Consider the following 27,051-nt stretch of genomic DNA (forward strand, 5'->3'; position numbering starts at 1 on the left):
TACACAAAATGTGGTGTATCCATACAATGGAATATTACTATGCCATAAGAAAGGAATGAAGTACTGATACTTGCTACAACATGGATGAATAAAAACACTGTTAAGTGAAAGAAGCTAAAAACAAAAGGGCAGGCCGGGCACAATGGCTCACGCCTATAATCCCAGCACTTTGGGAGGCTGAGGTGGACTGATCACTTGAGGTCAGGAGTTCAAGACCAGCCTGGCCAACATGGTGAAACCATTTCTACCAAAACAACAACAAAAAAAAATTAGCCAGGTGTGGTGTGTGCACCTGTAATCCCAGCTACTCGTGAGGCTGAGGTGGGAGAATCCCTGGAACCCGGGAGGTGGAGGTTGCAGTGAGCCGAGATCACACCACTGCACTCCAGCCTGGCAGACAGAGTGAGACTCCGTCTCAAATAACAAAACATTAAACATAACATAACATAACATAAACAAAAAAAAAAACCCAAAAGGCCAGGTATTATATGATTCCATTTATGTGACATGTTTAGAATAGGCAAACCCACAGGACAAAAATCAGACTGTGGTTGCCAGGGAACAAAGAGAAGGACTGATTAATAGGTATGGGGTTTCTTTTTGGGGTGATGAAAATGTTCTAGAGTTTGACAGTGGTGGTGGTTGCACATGTTACACTGTGAATGAACTAAAAGCCACTTAACTGTAGATTTAAAATGGTTAACTACATATTTCAAATCATAAATGGTATTTTATAGGAATCTTACCTCAAGAAAAAAAAAATACTGGGCTAGGCACACTGGCTCACGCCTGTAATCCCAGCACTTTGGGAGGCCAAGGAGGGCAGATCATGATGAGGTCAAGAGATCGAGACCACCCTGGCCAACATGAGGAAATCCTGTCTCTATTAAAAATACAAAAATTAGCTGGGCATGGTGGCACGCGCCCAGCTACTCAGGAGGCTGAGGCAGAAGAATCACTTGAACTCGGGAGGCAGAGGCTGCAGTGAGCCAAGATTGCGCCACTGCACTCCAGCCTGGCGACAGAGCAAGACGCCATCTCTCAAAAAAAAAAAAAAAAAAAAAAAAAAAAAAAAACTTCTAAATGTTATTTATCTTGTACCTATATCTCCCACTCCTTAACAAAATACTGTGAGCATTAAAAAAAAGACCACTCAAAAACACTTTTTAAAATATAATATATTGACATTCTAAAAAAGGCAAAACTATAGAGACAGTTAAAAGATCAGTGAGGTTGCCAGAGGCTGGTGTGAGGGAAGTAAATCGGTGACAGACAAACTTTCCAGAGCTGTGGAACTAATCTGTATGATACTGTAATGTTAAACATAAAATACTAGAAGTCTGTCAAAACCCATAGAAATTTATATCACAAAGAATAAACTTTAATGTGTGCAAATTCTTAATTAGGAGATAAAGGTAGCTTAGCAAAAAATGCAGAATGCGACAAAATCTGAAACTATTACAAATATACGAGACTTCAGGAAGTAAGTAGGGAAAGCTACTGACCTAAAAAACATTAGAAATGAGTGCTGTCTATAAAACTAAAGGCAAAAAGAACTATCTGTAAGTCTCTAGTTGATAAACTAGTTTCCCACAGGTATACAGATTAACAGTTCTGAAACCACTATACCTGTATGCTGGAATTGAGTAATTAATTCTGGCAGATGGTGGGAGGCAGGTTTTTCACTGGTGAAGCAGGAGGTTACATATAAGCAAGGTAAGGTTAGAATGTGGTAATGAATTAGGGTTGGAGACATCATGAAGTCATGTTTAGCTTAATAAAGACACAGTTACATATAGAAACATATATAGATATGTGTATATACACAGGTTAATATGTACACATATATCTCCTTCCTCTGTCACTTGAGATGGCCTAGAAGCAACAACACTTCAGTACCAACAAGCACACCTATCACCCAGATCTTTGTTTGTAACACCATTCTTCAATAAAAGGTACCAGGGCTCTTTGAGAAATGACTGATTACAGGACTGGAGCAGAAAATATACAAGATGAACCTTAGAGCATCTTATGTTGCCAGAAAGTAAGAAAGTACACACACAATGATGGAGATATGTCAAAGAGAAAGGATACAGGACCCAACTTAAAGAGCTCCCAATGGCCAAAGCTGAAATAACTTAGCAATTAAATTTAAGTAGATACACCACCCTTAAGGAGGTAGAACATAACTCATCACCACTAAGTGTGGGCTGTACATAGTGATGATTTTCCAGAGTACAGTAGGAAAGAGAGGAGGAAAGAGTAACTTTGCAGAAAACAAACTCTGCCTCAAGCCAGATGAGCAGGGTTAACATCAACACTGATAAGTCATACTGGTAGTATACATCCCTAATATGTGATGAGAATGACACTTTAGCCCTGTGGTCTTCCTTCCAAAAGCATATTACATTCTTGGCCTAACCACAATAAAAACATCAGATAAATCCCAAAGAACGTTCTATAAAAATACCTGACCATGGCTGGGCACAGTGGCTCACGCCTGTAATCTCAGCACTTTAGGAAACTGAGGAGGGCGGACTGCTTGGTTCTAGGAGTTCGAGACCAGCCTGGGCACCGTGGTGAAACCCCATCTCTACAAAAAGTACAAAAATTAGCAGAGCATGATGGCACACATCTCTGGGCCCAGCTATTCCGGACATTGAGGTCGGAGGATCACTTGACCCCAGAGTGTTGAGGCTGCAGTGAGCTGAGAGCGTTCCACTGCACTCCAGTCTTGGTGACAGAGGGAGATCCTGTCTCAAAAAAAACAAACAAACAAAACCTGACCAGTAATCTTCAAAACTGCCAAGGTCATTAAATACAGGGAAAGTCTGAGAAATTGCCACAACCAAGAGGAGCTAAGGAGACATAATTACTAAATGTAATGTGGTATTGTGGATGGGATCCTGGGACAATGAAAGAACATTAAGGAAAAAAACCTGTGGAAACCTGATAAAGTATGGTCTCTGTGATAATGTATCAATATTGGTTTATTAATACCGACAAATGATCACAGGAATGTAAGACGTTAATAATACGGGAAACAGTGTAGGATAGGCAGGAACTCTGCACTATCTTCTCAATGTTTCTGTAAATCTAAATTTTAAAGTCTATTTTTAAAAATTATAACAAACTTATGATCAACGGCATCCCTGGAATTTTACTCAGTGCATCTAGGACACAAAAGATACTTAAAATATGGTCTTTGCCTTCAAGAAGCTTGTTGTCGCAGAGTGAAGACAAATGCTCATGAAACTAGTATAAAATACAAAAATAAGAAAAAATTAAATTGAAGAGTAAAGATAAAAGTATATTAAGAATATAAAGAAGGTCTAGAATTATCAGGAAAGATTTGGTCAAGGAGATAAAACTTGAATTTGTACCTTAAAATGTACTTCAGAGTAGCAAAGTCAAAAAAAAAAAAAGGCCAGGCGCGGTGGCTCACGCTTGTAATCCCAGCACTTTGGGAGGCCGAGGCGGGCGGATCATGAGGTCAGGAGATCGAGACCACGGTGAAACCCCGTCTCTACTAAAAATACAAAAAAATTAGCCGGGCGTGGTGGCAGGCGCCTGTAGTCCCAGCTACTCGGAGAGGCTGAGGCAGGAGAATGGCGTGAACCCCGGGAGGCAGAGCTTGCAGTCAGCCGAGATTGCGCCAGTGCACTCCGGCCTGGGTGACAGAGCGAGACTCCGTCTCAAAAAACAAAAAAAAAAAAGAATAAACTAAGCTCACTTACAAGAACAACCAGAAGGGTGAAGAAATAAGAAAAAGCTAACAGAAATTAAAATGGCTGGGGCATGGTGGCTCATGCTTATAAACCCAGCACTTTTGGAGGCCAAGGCAAGGAGAATCACTTGAGGCCAGGAGTTTGCCTAGGCAACATATGAGACCCCATCTCTCTCCATAATATCTTTAAAAAAAAAAAGAAAAATAAAAACATTTAGCTCTGAAAAGTGAAGACTTAAATAGGAGACATAATAGCAGTGCTCAAACACTTTAAAGGTCATGTGGCAGAACTAACAGAGTTACATCTATACCCATTTAACTTACAAGCCAACCTCTGGCAAAATGTGACCAATGCTCAAGGACAAAGAGAGTGACAGCTGTTCAGTGGAGCCACAACAGGAAATGCCAATATGGAAGGACAGGAAGCAGGTGGCTAAGTTCTCTACAACTTTTCAAAGGACAGTATGTATGTGAGCCCAAAGAAGTAAAAATCAGATTCTAATTCTGTAAATGTTTACTGACTATCTTAAGTGCCGGGCTCTTTCAAATACATTATCTTGTTTAATATTCACAACACATCTATGAGCATGTATTAATGTAATAGAGGCTTAACATAAAAACAGAATTAAACCCTGCATGGAAACAGGAACATATCAAAATTCTATACCATCCCCCACTCTCTGATAGGGACTCCACAGCAGTTTTAAAAAGCCAAATAGTCTGAAGGCCCAGATACCTATATAACAAATTTATTTCCTCTTGCTCTTTCCCTCCGTCAAGCTCTGTGGCTCTCAGCCTTTCATATTCGTAAGAATTTTATACAACTATGTATACAAAAACATGCAGACAATACTTTTTGAGCAATTTATGGAATTTTCAAGAAGAGTTTTCATCTTACATGATTTTTGCCTCATGCACTAACTTGAGGACCTAACCCTGGGATGAGGTGCAACTCCACTGCAGTCTTATTTCATGGGTACTGTAAGGCAGGATCAGGAAGAGGAGACGGAAAGGTACCATCCTATTACATGAAGAACAACATTCTAACAAAGACATAAAATGTACTTACATAAAATGTAAGAATGACATGTTATGTGGGTAAGTTCAACACTGGAAAACAAGAGCAGCTCATCTGCACCTGCAGACCTTTGCACTCACTGTTCATTTACCAGGAAAGCGCTACCATTTTTCAGGTCACAACTCAAATACCTTCTCCTTAGTGAGGACTCCTCTCACTAAGTAACCCTCCACCCACCTTTCATTCATTCACTTGTCACATCAGCTTGTTTTATTTTCTTCATAATTCATATTAGGGGTCAGCAAACGTTTTCTATAAAAGGCCAGACTATAATCTATAGGCCAAATCCACCTTGCCCCGTTTTATAGGGCTAAGAATGGTTTTACATTTTTAAACGGCTAGGGGAAAATATTTTTAAAAACTCATTAATATTCTGTGAGGTGAAAATTTTATGAAATTCAAATTTCAGTGTCCCAAGTTCAACTGGAACATAAACATGTTTGCTCACGTACTGTCTGTGGCTGCTTTTGTACTAAAACAGAATTGAGTAGTTGGCCCAAAAACCCTGATATGTACTGTACTTTCTGGTCCTTCACCAAAAAAAGCTTACTAACCACTGATTTATATCATTATCTGAAATGATCCTATTTGCTTGTTTGTTGTATATTCCTCATTCCCATACATACAGAATAAAGCTTAATTAGGGAAGAGGCCTTGTCTGTTTTGTCCCAACAATGTAGCCCAGTACTTAGAAAACATCCTAGAACAAAGTAAGGGCTCAATAAATATTTGATGAATTAATGAATGGTCCATAAGTGCCACTCTGAGGAGCTTAAACCTAAGCCCTGAGCCATTATATGTTCTCTACATTTATGAGAGGCATAAGCAGTCTTGCAGAAAAGGGGAAATATTCTACCATCAAGAAGGACCAGTTTAAAGTAATGGTGGTTGGTCACCAACTAGTCTAGGGCACTGGGGTTCTTCATCAAAGTGTAGACTACAGGTCTTTTGTGCTCATAAAAGAGCCCTACTGCAAGGTGTCACAACACTGTCGGCGGTCTGTGCTTCTGTTTATCTTAAGATGCAAATGCTCTGAGAAATCTCATTCTTACACCCAGTACACAGCACTTACACCATACCAAATCTTAATCAATGCTCATAATTATAACAGACCTACATCACATGCTAATGAATTTTTAACGCCTAAAATTTTCCTATGCTGCTGATCAGCAATCTATAAGCAGCTCAAAACTCTTTAGAAATTAAAAGGTTACCACCCACAGACCAGAAGCAGCTTTTTAATCTTTCTACACTAACCAGAGAGTGGGTGTGTGATTGCAAAAAAATACAAGCCAACTCTGTTGGTAGAGGGCAAGGTTACTGTTAAGTTAAAATCCCATCTATAAGCATCGTTTTGTCACATGACACTAGTAAAACTACCACCTACTCACAATTTGAGTTTCAATCTCCTAATATACAGAGAAAAAAAAATGTATCTATCTCCTGGAACGAATCAAAGTTTTGTTTTATTTTAAAGCAGCTATCTGATATTTAAGCCCTGGATTTTTTTTTTTTAAGAGCAGAATAAGCTCATTTAGGAATCCACACCTTTTATAGAGATGCTTATGGTACAAGTACCTCTGACGGCTAGGCTCTACCAACACTAACGTGTAACGTGTCACAAAAGCCAACGGGCGTTGCGGGGGCCGGGGGTAGCCAACAGCTCAAGTGAGCTGCTTCACTCCGCGGCAGATTCACCTGGGGATTCCTCACCAATGTTGTTAAGGGACGAACCAAACCAACCACGAATGATACCCCTTTACCGAGGCTGAAAAAGCAGAGATTCGCAAGCTATAAACGGATCTCTGGCCCTTTAGGGAAGGTGCAACTCGCTGCACCTCTTTCCCCTATCCTACAGGGGTTAACAGGGGCATCCTGAGGCCAAGCCCAGCCAGCTCCTTCTCACATCCCATCTCCCACCACCTATTCTCCCCAGTACGCCGGGCTCCCTCCTCCCCTCGACAGACAGTTCAAAATCAAAACAAAAGGTGCAAAACTGGTTTCAGGTGGAAATGGCTGAGTCCTGGTGGCTAACTTCTGGGACGCCATGGCGATCGAGGGCTCCTAAAACCCCAGATCCCGACGGAAACCCGCTGCTAACCAGTCCCTCGGGCCTCGGCCCGACTTCTCACACGCCCCTCCCTCACCTCGGCCCTGGGATGCTGGGAAGGGAACGAGGCGAGGGGCTGGAGAGGGGAACCCCAAGTCAAAATGACAGCGGAATGAGCCGGGAAAGGAAAGAGGCCCCGTGGGATGCTGGGGGGTCGAGTCCTAGGCCCGGGGCTTCAACCTCGAACGGGGGCGACGGCGGGTCCCAGCCCCGACAGGCCGCGAGCGGGAGGCCAGGCCCGCGTCCGCTGCGCCGCCGGGCCACGCTCCCTCACGACTGTCCCCACCCACCGCGGAAGGCCGTGAGGGGGCCGCGACCGCCGCCAGCGTCCGGGGCGGGGGCGCTCACTCACCGGCGGGGAGGGGAGGAGCAGCCGGCGTCTCCGCCAGCGCCGTCGCTCGAGCTCAAGCGCCTGCTCCTTCCACTGCGGCCGCCGCACCCGGTCCATCCCCCACAACCACCCCCCCTCCCGACCCTCCCCCCGCGCCGCCTCAGCAGCCGCCGCCTCAGTCACCGCCACCGCCGCCGCCGCCTCAGCCCCGGCGCGGGAGCGCGAACCGGCGCGAGGGAGCGAGAGCGCGCGCGCCCCCGCCGCAGCCGCCACCGCCCACAACCTCCTCCCCGGCCGGCGGCGCACGCGCAAGGGAGCGGGCGGACGGGCGCGCGCACGCCGCAGGGAGCGGTGATGGGCCCTGGAAGGCGTGGCCCCGCCCCTAGCCCGCCTACCCACGCGGTCTCTGGGCTGGTTGAGCTGCGCCGCTGCAGATAGTGCTGAGTTGCTCCAGGTGAGCTCCTCCTGTCAAAAAGCTCTAGGAACCGAGCCACCCTCGCCCTAGGAGCAACGCCCCTGAGTAATATGGGGTTTCGTCGGATTTCTGCCCGCAGCTCTGGATCACACGTTTGTTCTCCCTATTTGAGTCGCAAGGCTTTCCTTCATTCCACCTAGCAGGCTGCTTGGAAAAGGGCAAAGACTCATTATTTTGCACCAGGTATTACCACTGAAGGGATCGTAAGCAGCCACCAGCTAATCCTTTTATAATTCCCATTTTCCTAATTTATTTTATTTTTATTACTTATGTAATGAGGCTTCTTCCGTGTTCAAGGAGCTGAGAGTACCATATGGGGTCAACGGAGTCCCTGGCCTCGTGAAGTTTGAGATCTGGTGGAGAAGGAAAACCTTCATGGGAGAATCACACAAAATTAAGTTTTCAATTAGTAAAAATCTTCTGAGAGGTATATGGTAGTAAGAGAATCTTTATGGGGGAATTGATTTAGTTGAGGATGAAGAGGGTAGAATCTGAGGAATTGAGTTGGGAGGAGTTAGTTTCTCCAAGGGGTGAAGTCTTGGCATGGCCAGAATGGGGAGCGCTAAAGAACATTGAATGTGGAGTAGACTGCGAGTGTGGGAAGAGGTAGGCAAGAACAGGTGAGGATTGGGGACCTATTTGTTTATTTATTGAGACAGAGTCTTGCTCTGTCACCCAGGTCACCCAGCCTGGAGTGCAATGGCTCAATCTCAGCTCACTGCAACCTCTGCCTCCTGGGTTCAAGCGATTCTCCTGTCTCAGCTTCCCGAGTAGCTGGGCTACCGGGGCGTGTCACCACGCCTGGCTAATTTTTGTATTTTTAGTAGAGACGGGGTTTCGCCATCTTGGCCAGGCTGGTCTGGAACTCCTGACCTTGTGATCCGCCCGCCTCGGCCTCCCAAAGTGCTGGGATTACAGGCGTGAGCCACCACACCTGGCCAGATTTGGGACTTTAATCTGAGTGCTTGGGAGAAGCTATTCAGGTATTTTCAGCAGGGTTGCAGGGGAAATAACTTGATCATTATGTCTGTTTTTTGTTTTTGAGAGGCAGGCTGGAGTGCCGTGGCGCGATCTCGGCTGACTGCAATCTCCGCCTCCCAGGTTCAAGTGATTCTCCTGCCTCAGCCTCCCTAGTAGCTGGGACTACAGGCTCACGCCACCGCACCTAGCTAATTTTTTTTGTATTTTTAGTAGAAACGGGGTTTCACCATGTTGGCCAGGATGGTCTCAATCTCCTGACTTCATGATCCACCCGCCTCGGCCTCCCAAAGTGCTGGGATTACAGGCGTGAGCCACGTTGCCCCCAGCCCATTATGTCTGTTTTTAAGTTACTTAGATAGCAACGTGAAGAGTGGTCTGATGGGAGTCTCAAAGTTGGGGCCGGGAAGCCAGTTAGGAAGCCACTGGCCACATAGTCAAGGCAAGGTAGGAGGGTAGTGGCAGAGAAGAGCGCTATTTAGTGGTAAAATGGACAGGACTTGGCAATAAATTGAATGAGGAGTGGAGGAGAAGGAGGTGGCAAGGTTTACCTAGATTTGAGGTTGGTGGAGGATGCATTTATAGATTTCAGAAGCACTGAAGGAGCCACCTGAAGTAACTCAAAATGGATGATAAACCTAAATTTAAAAGCTAAATCTATAAAAAAAAAATTTTAGCAGAAAACATAGAAAAAGTATTTGTGACCTTGGGATAGGCAAAGATTTCTTAGGACACAAAAAGTATGAACCATAAAAAGTGATTCATGGCCTGGCTCACACTTGTAATCCCAGCACTTTGGGAGGCCAAGGCAGGCAGATCACTTGAGTTCGGGAGTTCAAGACCAGCCTGGGCAACATGGCAAAATACTATCTCTACAAAAAATACAAAAGTTAGCTGGGCTTGTTGGCACGTGCCTGTAGTCTCAGCTACTTGTGGGACTGAGGAAGGAGGATCACTTGAACCTGGGAGGCAGAGGTTGCAGTGAGTTGAGATGGCACCACTGCACTCCAGCCTGGGTGACAGGGTGAGACCCTGTCTCAAAAAAAAAAAAAAAGCAATTGATAAGTTGAACTCTATCAAAATTAAAAACTGGTACTCTTTGAGAGACATCATTAAGGAAATGAAAAGGCAAGCCACAGGTGGAGAGTTTGCAATAGAAAGCATTAGACAAAAGTCTTGTATGCAGAATACATAAAGAACTGTTATAAATGAATAATAAGCCAGCCCAATAAACCAATGGGCAAAGGCTTTTTTTTATATCTTGTACATAGTTCACAAGATACGAAAATGGCCTATAAGCAATGAAGAGATTATCAACATCTTTAGTCAACTAGGGATTTTTCCATTTAAAACCACAACACTCTCATTAGGATAGCTAAAATTAAGACTGATGACCCAGCAATCACACTCCTACAGGTCTCCTTTACCATACTTGATCTCTAAAGGCTGACAGTAACAGACCAGGGACCCTGTAATCCTAGCACTTTGGGAGGCCAAGGCAAGAGGATCGCTTCAGCCCAGGAGTTCAAAACCAGCCTGGGCAACCTAATGAGACCCCATCTCTACAAAAAAAATTTTTTTGATTAGCCAGTGTGGGAGTGTACACCTGTAGTCCTAGCTACTGGGGAGCCTGAGGCAGGAGGATCCCTTGAGCGCAGGAGTTCAAGGTTGCAGTGACCTATGATCGCACCACTGTACTCCAGCCTGGGTAACACAGCAAGACCCTATCTCTTAAAAAAAAACGTCTTTGGCTGGGCGCGGTGGCTCATGCCTGTAATCCCAGCACTTTGGGAGGCCAAGGCGGGCAGATCATGAGGTCAGGAGTTTGAGACTAGCTTGGCCAACATGGTGAAACCCCATCTCTACTAAAAATACAAAAATTAGCCGGGCATGGCAGCGTATGCCTCTAATCCCAGCTACTCAGGAGGCTGAGGCAGGAGAATCACTTGAACCTGGGAGGCGGCGGTTGCAGTGAGCCGAGATCATGCCATTGCACTCAAGCCTGGGCGACAGAGTGAGACTATGTCTCAAAAAAAAAAAAAATTTAAAGACAATAACAAAGTCATACTTTCACTTAACATGATATAACTATCCTGCATACTATTGAAAACATAACAACACTTTTCCCAAGGGGATGCAAAGTCCTTGAGTGATGTTTCTTCTCCACCTTTGATGTCTTAATACTGCAATATAAAGTTACCTATCATTAATACATCTCCATCTTGTAGTAGCAACCGAACTTCCTGCTTGGTAATCAGGATTAGTCACCTCAGCCAGTAGAGGAACTTCCTACTTTACCTGTTGATTCAGAGGCATGAAAGACCCAAGGTGGCCAGGTGACCGCCTCAACTCCCAGTTCAATGGAAATGTTGTTGGGTCTCCTGGTGGAAGCATTCCTTCTTTTGGAGCTAAGACCTCTTGGTCAGAGCTTCTGGCCATTTCTACTTTCAGGCAAAATGAACAACCAAGTACACTGTTCAAAGTTCTGCCAACTGGGGGATTTTTTTTTTTCACCATTATTCTTCAGGGATGTCCCAGAAAGAGATACTAGTTTTTTTTTCACCTGGTGCCCGCATATTGTGCAGAACCATCATAAACCTGGGCTATAAACCACAACTGAGTTTTCCCTTCTTCAGTCAACTGGTCGTAAGGAATGCCCCATGAGGCCATAGGTGAAGGCTGGGGGAGAGAAGGTAATGTAGCAGGAGTGGGGGCCATGGATATTTGGGCCACTTCCTCGTGCAACTTACCTATGCCTTCAGGGCCCATTTGAGCCCAATCTCATATATACCACTTCAATTTGATAATGGAGTGTTGCTGTGAGTGCACAACTTTATAGCTTGGTGGATCAGATAACACTTAGTTCATGATGAGCAGCTCAGGTCACATGGTAACTTGATGACCCACGGTTAACTGTTCAGTCTCTGCTGAGGCCCAGCAAGCCAAACGTTGTTTCTCAAGAGGACAATACTCATCTGCAGGGCTTTGCTCCAAAATCTTAAGGGTCTGCAGCGTGATTCACCTACAGTGGCCTGCCAAAGGCTCTAAACAGCATCTCTATCAGCCCCTTGCAGAATGAGACTCTGGGTTGGTTTTCAGAAATTGTGGCCCTAAGGGTTCCTTTCAGGACAGATATAGAAGCTTCCAGGTCATCCATGCATAGCTTAAAGCTTTAAACACTTAAAGCTGGGAATTTGAAACCCTGAGCTCATCCTTTTCTTTGCCTACTTTCTTCAGTGCAGTTATGGCCAATGCCATTCTGTTCCTTGGTTTAACTAAAATATTCTAAGGTAACAAATACACAGTCACTCATAACCTTGCTTTCTATACGTGTTTCATTAGGCGTATTCAATGCTTTATCATGCCATGGACTCCCAGTGCCCTCTGCACCAGTGGAAATAGAGTCACTAGTGCCTTTAAATGTCATCATATAAGAATTCATGAAATTCAAGAAATTCAAGAAAACGCAGAACCAAATCAGAAAACTCATCTTCAAGATTCCATTCCTCTAGAGCCACTTTCAGTACCAAATCGGTATCACTCAGGGTTCCAACAGAGAAGCAGAACCAGTAGGAGATATACAGTGAGATTTATTTCAAGGAATTGACTTATGCGGGGGGAGGCGGGCTGATTAGGCAAGTTGGAAATCTATAATGCAGGCAGGAGAATAGGCTGGAAATTTCAGGCAAGGGCTGAAGTCACAGTCCACAGGCAGAATTTCTTATTCAGAATTTCTTCTTCTTCAGCTCTACTTTTAAAGACTTTCTACTGATTGAATCCGAACCAACCAGATTACCTAGGATAATCTTTCTTACTTAAAAACAATTTATGAATTTTAGTTACATCCACAAAAACACCTTCAGGCCCAGCATAGCGGCTCATGCCTCAAGCCCAGAAGGTCGAGGCTTCAGTGAGCCATGATGGCACCACTGCACTCAGCCTGGGTAACAAAGTGAGACCCTGTTTCTAAACAAAAACTACCTTCATAGCAACTCTCAGATTTGTATTTGATTAAATAACTGGGGACTATAGTTCAGCCAAGTTGATGCCTAAAAAAGGCTATCACGTTTTTACCCAAGACAAACGAAAATATACATTTATATTAAGATTTGGGGGGTTTTAAAAGTAAAAAATATTTCTGTAATTGAGAAAGGAGTCTTGCTATGTTGCCCAAGCAGGTCTTGAATTCCTGAGCTCAAGCTATCTGGCCACCTTTGCCTCCCTAAGTGCTGGGTTTACGGGTGTGAGCCACTGTGCCTGGGTACACCAAAATTTTTACAGAATATTGACAGTATCTATTCACAGGATCGCAAAACCTGAAATGTCTCAAATACCCATCAACAGGTGAATAGATGAACAAAATACATTCAATTTACTCAGCAACAAAATATTCAATTAAATGAATATTACTTGGCAATGAAAAGAAATGAACTATCAATCACTCAATAGAGTGCATGAATCTCAAAATCATTATACTAGGTTGGTGCAAAAGTAATTTCGGTTTTTGCCATTACTCACTGCATTACTTTGGCAAAAACCAAAATTACTTTTGCACCAACCTAATAGCAGCAGAAGCTAAAAACAAAAGAATACATAATGTGCAATCCCATTTACATAACATTCTAGAAAAATGCTAACTAATCTATAATGACAGCAAATCAACAGATGCCTGGGACCAGATGTGTAGGGAGATGTGAGAAAAAGGGGCACAAAGAAACTTCTGGGGATGATAACAGTGATCTGCATGTTTTTTTCTTGGTTTGTTCGCAACAGGGTCTCACTCTGTTGCTCAGGCTGGAGTGTGGTGGCACTATCACAGCTCACTGCAGCCTCGACCTCCCAGGCTTAAGCGATCCTCCCACCTCAGCCTCCTAAGTAGCTAGAATTACAGGCATGCACCACCACATCCAACTAATTTTTAAATTTCTTTTGTTGGGTCTTGCCATGTTGCCCAGGCTGGTCTTGAACTACTCCCGGGCTCAAGTGATCCTCCCACCTCAGCCTCCCAAAGTGTTGGAATTACAGACATTAGGCACCACAAGAATGATCTGCATCTTGATTATGGTTGCGGTTGTATGGGTGTATACATAATTTAAAACTCATCAAACTGTACATTTTAAATAGGTACAGTTGATTGTATGAATAGATATACAGTATACCCTACTAAAGTTGTTATTTTAAAAAATTCATTAGATGAGATTTAGAGCAGATTAGAAGCAGCAAAATAATGGATTTATGAATGGGAAAACAGGCAGCAGTAAGTATTCAGATGAAAGCACAGAAAGAAAAGAAAGGAAAGAAAACTCAGAAAAGAGCATCAGAGAGAAAGGAGGCGCCGTGATAGGTACTGCTGCAAAACTATAATGTGGGAGAAATGCTGCTGTGCTGTTGTTGAAAACATTATATAAGGCCGGTGTGGTGGCTCATGCCTGTAATCCTAGCACTTTGGGAGGCTGAGGCAGGTGGATCACCTGAGGTCAGGAGTTCAAGACCAGACTGGCCAACCTGGCGAAACCCCGTCTCTACTAAAAGCACAAAAATTAGCTGGGTGTGGTGGCGCGCACCTATAATCCCACCTACTGGGGAGGCTGAGGCAGGAGAATCACTCGAACCCAGAGGGTGGAGGTTGCAGTGAGCCAAGATCATGCCACTGCACTCCAGCCTGGGCGAAAGAGTGAAACTCTGTCTCAAAAAAAAAAAAAAAAAAGAAGAAAAGAAAACATTATATAAATAATTCTGGTTTTGGTGAGGCAATGTCTAGCATTCAGACACTTAACCAATTAATTTTAAGAGTATAGAAATCAGGGCCGGGTACAGTGGCTCACGCCTGTAATCCCAGCACTTTGGGAGGCTGCGGTCGGTGGATCATGAGGTCAGAAGTTCAAGACAAGCCTGGCCAAGATGGTGAAACCCTGTCTCTACTAAAAACTACAAAAATTAGCTGGGCTCTGTGGTAGGCACCTGTGATCCCAGCTACCTGGGAGGCTGAGGCAGGAGAATTGCTTGAACCTGGGTGGCAGAGGTTGCAGTGAGCTGAGATCATGCCACTGCACTCCAGCCTGGGCAAAAGAGTGAGACTCTGTCTCAGAAAAAAAAAAAAAAAGAGTATAGTGTTGGGAACAGGCCCCCAAATCTGGCCGTAAACAAAATCTCTGCAGCACTGTGACATGTTCGTGATGGCTATGACACTCACGCTGAAGGTTGTGGGTTTACCATAATGAGGGCAAGGAGCACTTGGCCCACCCAGGGCGGAAAACCGCTTAAAGGCATTCCTGAGCCACAAACAACAGCATGAGCGATCTGTGTCTTAAGGACATGTTCCTGCTGTAGATAACTAGCCAGAGCCCATCCCTTTGTTTCAGCCCATCCCTTTGTTTCAGCCCATCCCTTTGTTTCCCATAAGGAATGCTTTCAGTTAATCTATAATCTATAGAAACAATGCTTATCACTGGCTTGCTGTCAATAAATATGTGGGTAAAACTCTGTCCGGGGCTTTCAGCTCTGAAGGCTGTCAGCTCCCTGATTTCCCACTCCACACTCTATATTTCTGTGTGTGTGTGTCTTTAATTCCTCTAGTGTCACTGGGTTAGGGTCTCCACAACCAAGCCGGTCTCAGCAAGTGGTATCCATACATGGGGCTCGAACCTGGGTCGAAGTGTCACCAGAGCGACGGTTGGAGAATGTGGAACTAAGCTGGAGGACACCCGAGTACTCTTAAGCAATCCCTCTGGCAAGTAAGAAGGGGAGCTCGGAAGCATCAGGGTAACAATGAGACAAGTGTGGGCTCTGGTTCATTCCACCTTGGACCCTTTTCACCCTAATGATGAGGAGGAAGGAAAGTATAACGAAGTAACAGAAGACATGACAGAGCAGGTTTGTTTGCCAGCTAAAGCTAAAGCGGCAAAGGAGGAAGAGGTTCCTCCCTACCCTTCTGCACCCCCTCATTATTTTGAAGAAAAAGAGTAGCCTGACCCTCCAGATCTTTCTTTTCCGGAGGACACTGGGTGAAAAGTAGTTGCCCCAGTGACTGTTTGAGCAGTGCCTCGAGTGACCGCTCTCAGTTCTATTCAAGCAGGAATCCAGCAAGCTAGAAGAGAGGGTGATTTAGAGGCTTGGCAGTTCCCTGTTGGAATACGCCCCCCAGATCAACAGGGAAATATTATAGCTACATTTGAGCCTTTTCCTTTTAAATTGCTCGAAGAATTTAAACAAGCTATTAATCAGTATGGACCAGGTTCTCCTTTTGTAATGGGACTGTTAAAGAATGTTCCTGTCTCCAGTCAGATGTTGCCAGTGGGGATGACAGGATTACTTCTAGGTAGATCTAGTTTAAATTTAAAAGGACTGCAAGTATATACAGGAGTCATTGATTCAGATTACAGTGGGGAAATTCAAATTGTTATATCTACTTCTGTTCCCTGGAAAGCAGAGCCAGGAGAGCGCATAGCACAGCTCCTGATTGTGCCATATTTGGAAATGGGGAAAAGTGAAATTCAACGAACAAGAAGATTTGGAAGCACAAATAAACAAGGCGAAGCAGCTTATTGCGTGAATCAAATTGCTGATAAACATCCTACCTGTGAAATAACTATTCAGGGAAAGAAATTTAAAGGTTTGGTAGATACAGGAGCAGACATTTCAGTCATTTCTCTACAGCACTGGTCATCCTCCTGGCCAATTCAACTCGCTCAATTTAACATAGTTGGAGTCGGTAAAGCCCCTGAAGTTTATCAAAGTAGTTATATTTTGGACTGTGAAGGGCCCGATGGACAACCTGGGACTATTCAACCAATTGTAACTTCTGTACCTATAAATTTGTGGAGGAGAGATTTATTACAACAATGGGGAGCACAAGTTCTAATTCCAGAACAATTATATAGCCCTTAAAGTCAACATATGATGCATGGAATGGGGTATGTCCCTGGTATGGGACTAGGAAAAAATTTGCAATGTCTGAAGGAACCACTTCAAGCTGGAAGACAAAGTTCCCGCCAAGGTTTAGGGTATCATTTTTGATCGTGGCCATTGTTAAGCCTCCAGAACCTATACCTTTAAAATGGTTGACAGATAAGCCAATTTGGATAGAATAATGGTCGCTAAATACAGAGAAACTGGAGGCTTTAGAGGACTTAGTTACTGAACAATTAGGAAAAGGACACATAGCTCCAACATTTTCCCCTTGGAATTCTCCAGTCTTTATTATTAAGAAAAAATCAGGTAAATGGAGAATATTAACTGACTTAAGAGCTGTTAATTCAGTTATACAACCTACAGGGGCATTACAGCCAGGATTGTCTTTTCCTGCTATGATTCCGAAAATTGGCCTTTAATAGCCATAGATTTAAAAAACTGTTTCTTTACTACCCTCTTAGCTGAGCAAGACTGTGAACAGTTTGCATTTACAATTCCTGCAGTAAACAACCTGCAGCCTGCTAAGCATTTGCATTGGAAAGTATTGCCACAAGGCATGTTAAACAGTCCAACAATTTGCCAGACTTATGTAGGGCAAGCAATTGAACCTACTCATAAAAAATTTTCACAGTGTTACATTATTCATTATATGGACGATATACTTTGTGCTGCCGCCACTCGAGAAATATTGCTCCAATGTTATGATCACTTGCAAAACTCGATTTCTCGTGCAGGTTTAATTATAGCTAATTTAAAAATTCAGACTACTACTCCTTACTCCTACTTGGGGACCGTAGTAAATGACACTACCATTGTGCCACAGAAAGTAACCATATATGTCGGGATCAATTGAAAACATTAAATGACTTTCAAAAATTACTAGGGGACATTAATTGGATATGGCCTGCTCTAGGCATTCCTACCTATGCCATGAGTAATCTATTTTCTATCCTTAGAGGAGATCCTAGTCTCACTAGCCCTTGGCAATTAACAAATGAGGCTGAGGCAGAGTTACAGCTGATTGAAAAGCAAGTCCATAAAGCTCAAATGAATATAATAGATCGAGAGAAGACTCTAGATTTGCTAATTTTTTCAACTCAGTATTCACCTACTGTGTTATTGTCCAAGAGCAGGACTTAGTAGAATGGCTTTTTCTTCCACATACTAATTCACGGACTTTGACCCCTTATTTGGATCAAATCGCTACTATGATAGGAGATGGGAGAACTCGGATTGTTAAATTACATGGATATGATCCTGGAAAAATTATTGTCCCTCTTACAAAGGCACAAATATAGCAAGCTTTTATAAATAGTCTTACTTGGCAAACCCATGTAGCTAACTTTGTGGGTATTTTCGATAACGATTTTCCTAAGACAAAATTGTTTCAATTTTTGAAATTAACTAATTGGATTCTCCCTAAAATAACTAAATTTAAACCAATTGAAGGTGCTGAAAATGTCTTCACAGATGGGTCTAGTAATGCTAAAGCTTCTTATTCTGGATCGAAAGGTAAAGTTTTCCAGACTCCCTATACTTCAGCTCAAAAAGTGGAGCTTGTAGCTATAATTGAGGTATTGACTGCTTTTGATATGCCTATTAATATGATTTCTGATTCTTCATATGTGGTTCATTCCACACAATTAATTGAAAATGCTCAGTTACAATTTCATACAGATGAACAACGGATGACTTTATTTACCCAACTGCAAACAGCAGTTAGGAGTAGAATGCACCCTTTTTACATTACTCATATTCGGGCTCATACACCACTTCCAGGACCTTTGACTGCAGGGGATCAAATGGCTGATCGCCTAGTTGCTACTGCAATATCTAATGCCAGACACTTTCACAATTTAACCCATGTTAATGCCTCTGGTCTCAAATGCAGATACAGCATTACCTGGACAGAAGCTAAAACTATCATCCAGTGATGCCCAACTTGTCAAATGGTGCATTCTTCATCTTTTACAGAGGGAGTTAATCCTCGAGGATTGAAACCTAATTCTCTTTGGCAAATGGATGTCACCCACGTTCCCTCATTTGGGAGACTAGCTTATGTACATGTATGTGTGGACACCTTTTCTCACTTTGTCTGGGCTACATGCCAATCAGGAGAGTCTTCTGCCTGTGTTAAATGTCACCTTTTGCAGTGTTTTGCGGTGATGGGCTTTCCAGCTTCTATTAAAACAGATAATGTCCCAGGCTATACTACCCAAGTTCTAGCTACATTTTTCTCTATATGGAATATTAAACACATTACTGACATCCCATATAATTCTCAAGGACAAGCCATAGTGGAAAGAATGAATCCCTCCGTGAAACAGCAGTTGCAAAAGCAAAAAGGAGGAAACAGGGACTATGGGATACCCCATATGCAATTCAATCTAGTGTTATTGACTTTAACGTTTTTGAGACTGCCTAAAGGCCAGATGCTATTAGCAGCTGAATAGCATCTACAGAAACCAGCTGCAAAGACAGAAGCAGAACAACTGGTTTGGTGGCGAGATCCAATGACAAAAAGTTGGGAAATGGGTAGAATAATAACTTGGGGTAGAGGTTATCCTTCTGTTTCTCTAGGACCGAATCAGCAGCCAATTTGGATATCATCAAGACACCTGAAACCTTATCATGAGCCAGATGCCAAGGAAGAGATTCCGGGAGGATCCCCCGGTTGCAGCCATGTTGAGACTGACGCTGAGAAGGACCCCAACTGTCACGAGCAACACCCATCGAACGCAACCACCTACCTGGGGACAGATCAAGAAGCTGTCACAGATGGCAGAAGAAAACCTAAGGAAAGTGGGACAACCAGTCACAATGAGTAATTTGATAGCTATGATAGTGGTGATCACCATTGCCGTGAGTATTCCTTCAACAAGGGCTGGCACAGAGAACAATTGTACTTATTGGGCATATTTGTCAATCTTAGCTGGCAATAATGCCTGGATGTAATCACTCTATGACACAGTTACACATGCTTTCTGGTCTCAGTATTTACCATAATAAATCTGCTCCTATAATTGAGGTATACTGCCCTCAAAAACCTATTTGTAGACAGAATTGGACCTGGCTAGAAATAATGAACATATTTGTTTGGGAAGATTGCATTGCAAAACAGGCAGAGGTGCTGTGCAACAATTCCTATGGAATCATTATTGATTGGTCCCCTAAGGGGATGTTTAGCTTGAATTGCACCTCTCGGTCTTGAACACAGCCACACTATGTTCAGCTGGTCTGAACAAAATGATCAAATGGTAGAAATGGTAAGAAGTGCAGCAAGAGTTCCTATTATCTGAAAATATGGTGGTATAGTGGCACCTCAACTTCAAATGAAATGGCCCGCTCTAGGAGCTTAACATAAGGATTTGTGGAAACTATTAATGGCTCTTAATAAGATCAAAATTTGGGAGAGAATAAAAAAGCATCTAGAAGGACACTCTACAAACTTGTCTTGGATATTGCAAAATTAAAAGAACAAATATTTAAACATCCCAGGCACACCTGACCTTAATGCCAGAAACAGGAGTGCTTGAAGGAGCTGCAGACAGATTAGCAGGTAGTAACCCATTAAAACAGATAAAAACACTTGGAAGCTCTGTGATTTCAATGATGATTGTGTTTTTAATCTGTGTTGTTTGTCTTTGTATAGTCTGCAGCTCCCGACTCCTGCAAGAAGTAGCTCGCCGTGATAAAGCCACCTTTGCGTTTATCATCTTGCAAAAACAAAAAGGGGAACATGTTGGGAACAGGCCCCCAAATCTGGCCATAAACTGGCCCCAAAACTGACCATAAATAAAATCTCTGCAGCACTGTGACATGTTCGTGATGGCGATGACACCCACACTGAAGGTTGTGGGTTTACTGTAATGAGGGCAAGGAACACCTGGCCCACCCAGGGCAGAAAACCACTTAAGGTGTTCCTAAGCCACAGACAATAGCATGAGCGATGTGTGCATTAAGGACGTGTTCCTGCTGCAGATAACTAGCCCAACCCATCCCTTTGTTTCAGCCCATCCCTTTGTTTCCTGTGAGGAATGCTTTTAGTTAATCTGTAATCTATAGAAACAATGATTATCACTGGCTTGCTGTCAGTAAATATATGGGTTAAACTCTGTTTGGGGCTCTCAGATCTGAAGACTGTCAGCCCCCTGGATTTCCCACTCCACACTCTATATTTCTGTGTGTGTGTGTGTATGTGTGTGTGTGTTTGTGTATGTGTTTGTGTGTGTGTTTCTTTAATTCCTCTAGTGCTGCTGGGTTAGGGACTCCACGACTGAGCTAGTCTTGGCAGTATAGAAATCAGAATATTAATTTGGCAACATTTGGTAACATCAAGGCAGAATATTTATCAGAAATCAAATGTTATCACCAAAAATCTACTATACTTTGTTACCCAGGAGATGCAATACAAAGCCCATTAATTAAAACATTAACAGATACTATTAAAATACTTTGGGATAAGGTCACAAATGCTAAATGTTACTCATTATTTTAGACACATTACCTGATGTGAGGCTATAGTGCAGATGATTATGGTTAGAGTTGTGGTTTTCTAAACTCAAATACTTCCATATGTGAACATTTTGGGGAGATTTTTGTCACAACTGGAGAAAGATTATTTTTAAATTTTAGTAAACTACTTACAAAAGCTGAACTAGGCAAAAATAATTCAAGAAGCTAGAAATATGACAACATGGTGCAAATATATGTGGAAAGTGTAACATGGCAATAGGAAATCCTTGAATAAAATATATATATATATATACCATAAAATGTAGAATGGTATATTCTATATCATTCTATATTCCTTTTCTAAAGCATCTTTATTATTATTATTTGAGATGAGGGGGAGATCTCACCATGTTGCCTGGGTTGGTCTTGGACCCCTGTCTTCAAGCAATCTTCCTTCCTCAGCCTCCTGAGTAGCTGGGATTACAGACACATATCACTACGCCCACCTTAAAGCTTGCTTGCTTGCTTGCTTGCTTTTTTTTTTTTTTTTTTTTTTTTTGAGACAGGATCTTGCTCTGTTGCTCAGGTTGGAGTGAAGTGGCGCAATCATGGCTCACTGCAAACTCCACCTCCCAGGTTCAAGCTATCCTCCCACCTCAGCCTTCTAAATAGCTGGGACTTCAAGCATGCCACCATGACCAGCTAATTTTCATATTTTTTGTAGAGACGAGGTTTCACCATGTTGCCCAGGCTGGTCTGAAACCCCTGGGCTCAAGCAATCCAATCTGCCTCATTCCCCCAAACTTCAGGGATTACAGGCATGAGCCACTGCACCCAGCCTAAAACCATTCTTTAAACATGACAGTGAACAATGCAGTCAAAGTCTCCTTAGACATTACTGAATTTTAAAAATATATTTTAAGAACTATACAGTCGGCACGCAGCAGCTCACGCCCGTAATCTTAGCACGTTAGGAGGCCATGGCAGGCAGATCGCAAGGTCAGGAGTTCAAGACCAGCCTGGCCAACATGGTGAAACCCTGTCTCTACTAAAAATACAAAAATTAGTCTGGCTGGTGGCGTGCACCTGTAATCCCAGCTACTTGGGAGGCTGAGGCAGGAGAATTGCTTGAACCCAGGAGGCGGAGTTTGCAATGAGCCGAGATTGTGCCACTACACTCCAGCCTGAGCAACAGAGCGAGACTCCATCTTGGGGAAAGAAAGGAAAAAAAAAAAAAAAGAACTATACATCTACCAAAAGCTTCAGTTAAATGTTTGGGTATATTGAAAACACACTGGATATAAATTTGAAACCACTGTTAAACATGTGACGGGAAAATCGAGTTGAGACTGCCATGCCAGTGTCAACTGATGGGTTCTTGGGCTTTCAATGCAATAGAACATTGACATGAGGCCAAAAGAGTTTTCTCAAAGCTTCACTGGAGCTTTTGTCCAGCCATAAGGGAGGCAGAACGAGAGAGAAAGAGAGAGAGAGAGACAGAGAGAGAGAGAGAGACAGAGAGAGAGAGACAGAGAGAGAGAGAATTCCCTGAGAGACTCCACCTGTAAAAGAGCAGGTAGGACTTTTTTATTAGGCAACGTACAGAACTGACATCAGGAGTAGAGTGTACACAGGCTGGGCAAGGCAAACGATGTGAGGGGTAGGGTAGCAGGTCAGCATATCTAGTTGTGATGGTTATCTTGAGTAATGGGCCACCTGGTAGTCTGGCCTGTGACAACGAGACTATAAATCAATTATCCAGCAGCATTCCTTTCTGAGGTGGGACACTCTGCAACCTTGGTTATCTCCTAAAGCCAGTTCCTGGAATTCTTTAAGTAAAAAGACTATTAGCAGTGAGGTAGTGGTATGGGTTTTGTGATCTGTGGGAATGCTCTAATGGGGGTGAGCCAAAGCCAAGCCCTGTCTCTACTGTGTCTCACCAGTAAAAACACAATTACAAACAGCATGCAATGCTCTTTTTTGTGATGATGGTTAATAAAGAATACAGGTTCTAAAATACCAGCCAAAGTTCTACTTTCAAACATATGTCTAAATTTATTAGCTTAGTACTGACCTGGTATGATGCTTTAAGTAAAACTGATGGTTTAAGCAAAATGACAGAGAAAAATAAAAATGCAATATCAAAAAATTTTAATGTACATAATGCTCTCAAAAACCTCAAAAGGATTAAGAAATTCATTTTTTTCCTTTTTTAAAAATATATATTTTTCGGGACAAGATCTCAAGCTCTTGGCCTCAAGCAATCCTCCTGCCTTGTCCTCCTAAAGTGCTGGGACTACAGGCACGAGCCATTGTGCCTGGCCTAAGAAATTCTTCAAAGAAAAGCTAAGTGATAATGCTTACAAAAAGATAGATTACTGAGTTTAAAATAAATTGCAGAGTCTCTTGACATTCCTTTCAATTTCTCCTGCATAGAGAATATTAGAAAAAGGGGATTTCAATTGCAAATACTTCAGCCCATCTATGTTCCAAAACTAAATTTTAAAATCAATTTATTTTTTATTCTACATTGGAAACTGCAATGTCAGTGTTTTTTCTTTTTTTTTTTTTTGGATGGAGTCTCTCTCTGTCACCCAGGCTGGAGTGCAGTGGTGTGATTTCGGCTCACTGCAACCTCCACCTCCCAGATTCAAGCAATTCTCCTGCCTCAGCCTCCTGAGTCGCTGGGGTTACAGGGATCCACCACTACGCCCAGCTAATTTTTGTGCTTTTAGTAGAGATGGGGTTTCACCATGTTAGCTAGGATGGTCTCGAACTCCCGACCTCGGGTGATCCGCCCGCCTCGGCCTCCCAAAGTGCTGGGATTACAGGCGTGAGCCACCACGCCTGGCCAGAAAGTGCAATATCATTCTAAAAATAAAAGTTTACAATACTGAAAGAAAATAATGCCCTTTTCAGTCTTCTAATCAAGATCCTTACTATTTAAAATGCGCTCCTGGAATAGCAGCATCAGCATCACCTGGGAGCTCTTCAGGTGTGCAGAATCGCAGCCCCACTCCAGATCAACTTCGTCAGAGTCTTCATTTTGACATGACCCCCAGGCAATTCATTTGCATATCACAGTTAGAAAAGCACTGGACTAGATGACATATGCAACCTGAAGAATTATAGGAAATATGAACTTCAACAGCTATTAAAAATTTATAACTGAAATTGACTAATGAATATTAGTTAATGATGATATTGATGGGAAATGAACAGAGAGGAACTAAAAATGTTGTTTGTTAAAATCTGGCATAACTTCTGCTGAAGTATTGCAATGTCTTTGCAGCAATAATTGTATATTTATTTATTTATTTATTTTATTTTTTTGAGACACAGTCTTGCTCTGTTGCCCAGGCTGGAGTGCAGTGGCGCCATCTCGGCTCACTGCAACCTCCACCTCCTGGGTTCACGCCATTCTCCTGCCTCAGCCTCCCAAGTCGCTGGGACTACAGGCGCCCGCCACCATGCCCGGCTAATTTTTTTTTTTTTTTTTTTGTATTTTTAGTCGAGACAGGGTTTCACCGCATTAGACAGGATGGTCTCAATCTCCTGACCTCCTGATCTGCCCCCCTTGGCCTCCCAAAGCGCTGGGATTACAGGCGTGAGCCACCGAGCCCAGCCTATTTATTTATTTTCATAGAGACAGAGTCTTATTATGTTGCCCAGGCTGGTCTCAAACTCCTGGACTCAAGCAATCTTCCTGCCTCAACCTTCCAAAATGCTGGGATTATAGGTGTGAGCCACTGCAGCAGGCCTGCAGCAATAATTTATCACATTTCCAAATACTTTGTGTCTCTCAGTATGTATTTCACTTTGCTAATATGGGTAACCAGTAAAGAACGTAACTTCACAAAATAAAAGTTAGTAGAAACGAATTAAGGTCTAGAGTGACAAAAAAAAGACTGTTACATCTAGTAACCATAATACATGGGAGCAAAGAAGCATTGAAACTGCCATAAAGAATTTTATTTCCATGGAAGTAAGATAAATGACTGTTGTATAGAAAACTGTCATATACTAGTGACTGAATTTCTCGGCTGGGCCCAGTGGCTCATGCCTGTAATCCCAGCACTTTGGGAGGCCGAGGTGGGTTTATCACTTGAGGTCAGGAGTTCAAGACCAGCCTGGCCAACATGGTGAAACCCCGCCTCTACTAAAAATAGAAAAATTAGCCAGGTGTGGTGGTTTGCACCTGTAATCCCAGCTACTTGGGATGCTAAGGCACGAGAATCGCTTGAACCTGGGAGGCGGAGGTTGCAGTGAGCAGAGATCATGCCACTGCACTCCAGCCTGGGCCACAGACTACATCTCAAAAAAAAAAAAAAATTTTTTTTTGACACTTCATCTTAGCCAAAAGGCCAAGAAGTGATGTGACTTAAAATTTCTAATTATTGTGCTAGTTTTTCTTACTTCAGGGCCTTTGCTTATGCTATTTCCTGTTCCTGATACTCCTTCCTCTCCAACAGAGTTGGTTTCAATGGTTCAGGTCTCAGCTTGAATGTCATTTCCTCAGGGTGGCCTTCCCTGACCCCACAAAGTCAGCTGCTCTTATGACATTCTCTCAAAACACTCTGAATTTCCTCTTGGCCCAACATACCCATAACTTCCCCTTACATTTCTGCCTTCCTCTCTGGACTGTAAGCTCCACCAGTGCAGGGACTTTGTCTCTCTCATTCTGAACCCACTGACCTCCGTGTATCTTTAGGGGCTTAGTAAATATTTATTAAATTAATTAATATGTATTAAATTAATAAATATTTATTAAGATTTATGAATGAGTGAATGGTGGTCCTAGTCATATTAAATGAAGTATAATCCTGACTTATATTTATATAACTCTTTTCTCTTTTTAGCACATTTTTGCTTCTATTTTCCCATTTGACCCTCCAAAAACTCAGCTCTACCTGGTGAGCCTCTCTCAGTCCTTAAAGTGCACATGAGATCCCCTAGCTCTTAGGTGTGAGCATGGACTGGAGGTGGATGGCCTGCCTTCCCATCCTAATTCTGCCACTTCAGACCTGTGTCTTGGGCAAACTCCCTCACCTCTTTGTGCCCCAGCGTCTTCGTTTGTGCTTACCTCATAGGTGTACTATGAGGAGCAAATGAATATATACGTGTAAAGATCTTGAACGGTGCCAGATACCTAACAAATGTTAGCTATCATTCCAGGAACAGCATAAAGATGAAGAGTATAGGGGCCAGTATTACAGATTAGGCGTCCCCAATAATGTGCTGAGTAGAAGCTGGACACAAAACAGCACATACTGTGCATTTCCATTACATGAAGTTCAAGGATAGGCAAAACTAGCCTATGATGACAGAGTTAGGTTATAATAGTAGCGGGCGGAGGCAAGCACACTGACTGGGAAGTACATAGTAGTCTTCTTGGGTGCTGGAAATGTTTTGTATCTTGATCTGCGTGGTGGTTACACAGGTAAGTATGTCTATAGAAATGTTTTTTGTTTGTTTGTTGGTTGGTTTTTTAGATGGAGTCTCACTCTGTCATGCAGGTTGGAGTACAGTGACACCATCTCAGCTCACTGCAACCTCTGCCTCCCAGGTTCAAGCGATTCTCGTGCCTCAGCCTCCCAAGGAGCTGGGATTACAGGCACATGCCACCATACCTGGCTAATTCTAATTTTTGTATTTTCAGTGGAGACAGGGTTTCACCATGTTGGCCAGGCTGGTCTCGAACTTGTGACCTCAGGTGATCCACCCACCTCAGCCTTCCAAAGGGCTGGGATTACAAGCATGAGCCACCGCACCCAGCCAGAAATGTATTCTTAAGATTTGTGGCTGGGTGTGGTGGCTCACACCTGTAATCCCAGCATTTTGGGAGCCCAAGGCAGGTGGATCACCTGAGGTCAGGAGTTCGAGACGAGCCTGGCCAACATGGAAAAACCTGGTCTCTCCTAAAAATACAAAAATTAGCTAGATGTGGTGGTAGGCGCCCATAATCCCAGCTACTTGGGAGGCTGAG

At 43.1% G+C, this 27,051-nt stretch overlaps 1 protein-coding gene across 4 annotated transcripts in view; it reads right to left on the bottom strand.

The window, feature by feature from the left end:
• The window catches only part of TMCC1 (transmembrane and coiled-coil domain family 1), a 252,494-nt gene extending 245,012 nt beyond the window's left edge, over positions 1-7,482 (bottom strand). For 3 of the 4 annotated variants that reach the window (XM_030801497.1, XM_030801494.1, XM_003265026.4), the window contains exon 1: positions 7,268-7,482. The gene's annotated coding sequence lies outside the window, so the exon portion shown is untranslated. Of the gene's footprint in view, positions 1-6,952; positions 6,971-7,267 lie in introns of those variants that run through there. The other variant, XM_030801495.1, reaches the window with a different exon arrangement.
• Positions 7,483-27,051: the final 19,569 nt, after the last annotated feature.

This window comes from Nomascus leucogenys, chromosome 21 (genome assembly GCF_006542625.1).
Source record: "Nomascus leucogenys isolate Asia chromosome 21, Asia_NLE_v1, whole genome shotgun sequence".
NCBI classification, from domain to species: domain Eukaryota; kingdom Metazoa; phylum Chordata; class Mammalia; order Primates; family Hylobatidae; genus Nomascus; species Nomascus leucogenys.